Source organism: Mastomys coucha, unplaced genomic scaffold (genome assembly GCF_008632895.1).
Source record: "Mastomys coucha isolate ucsf_1 unplaced genomic scaffold, UCSF_Mcou_1 pScaffold13, whole genome shotgun sequence".
Taxonomy (NCBI): domain Eukaryota; kingdom Metazoa; phylum Chordata; class Mammalia; order Rodentia; family Muridae; genus Mastomys; species Mastomys coucha.
This window is the reverse complement of record NW_022196895.1, coordinates 73,048,800-73,049,886: the sequence shown is the minus strand read 5'-3', so window position 1 is coordinate 73,049,886 and position 1,087 is coordinate 73,048,800. Positions and strand designations below refer to the sequence as shown.

At 51.8% G+C, this 1,087-nt stretch overlaps 1 protein-coding gene across 7 annotated transcripts in view; it reads right to left on the bottom strand.

Moving 5' to 3' along the window:
• St8sia5 (ST8 alpha-N-acetyl-neuraminide alpha-2,8-sialyltransferase 5) overlaps positions 1–1,087 on the bottom strand; it is a 68,488-nt gene that overhangs the window by 11,504 nt on the left and 55,897 nt on the right. The gene's annotated exons all lie outside the window — the stretch shown is intronic.

Here is a 1,087-nt window from a genome sequence, read left to right as displayed (position 1 = left end):
GGGAAGAAGGGAGGGAAGGAGGGAGAAAGGGAAGGAGGAAAGGAGGGAGGGAGGGAGAGAGGGAGAGAGAGAAGAAGGGAGGGAGAGAAGGAGGGAGGGAAAGAAGGAGGGGAGAAGGAAGGAGAGAGGGAGGGAGGGAGAGAAGGAGGTAGGAAGGGAGGGAGAGAGGGAGAGGAGGTAGGAAGGGAGGGAGAGAGGGAGAGAAAGAGGGAGGGAGGGACAGTGGGAACAAGAGGGAGGGAGAGAAGGAGGAAGGGAGAGAGGGAAGGAGAGAGGGAGAGAAGAAGAGAAGGAGGGAGGGAAGTTGGTTAGTCAGTCAGTCAGTTAGTCAGTTAGTTAGTTGGTTAGTTAGTTAGTTGAAAGAGTCCTGACATTTTTGTCTCAGAAACAGTCAATGCTGGCTACAGCAGGGTTAAAGCTCAGACACCAGATTTAAAAGAGTCAAAGAAGCCCAGGGGAAACAGGGCCGCTGAAGCAACCTGACTTTCTCTCCAGGCCTTTCCAACAAGGGTCTTGATAGGGTTGGCTCCTGAGCAATTTTGCACCCCCTGTTTTGGAAACTTAATGGGTTCTCACTGCAGCCATGGGCACAGATTACTGCCTCCTTGAGTTGGAATGGAGTACACACAGCTCTAGGCTTGGTCTCCTTGAGGGTCCAGGCAGTCCAAGAGAGATGAACCACTTCTCCACAGCACTCTGTGATGACCTCTCTCCTCCACCCTAGGCAGGCTCAGGAGGAGATCTGGACTACACATACCTCCAGACTCAGTGCCCTTAGGGTCCAGGCAGCCCATAGAGCTTCGTAGAGCCCTGCGATGAGCACTGGTAGGCCCTGAAGGTCTGGAGTGTTCTCATGAGCTCCAGGGAGGAAATATGAGTTGGTGCTTAATATCCAGAGGCCAGGACTCTGTTTTCTACTCTGTGGCCCACAAGATTGGGCCCCAGGCAGGTGTCTTTCCACTCTGGGCCCCAGTTTCCTCATGTATAAAAGGCTGGGTTACCACTTCTGTTTCCGACCCTCTATATAAATTTTGTGACTCCAGCTTGTCAGAGCCAAAAGGTTAAATGTAATTTTTTTCTTTTCTTT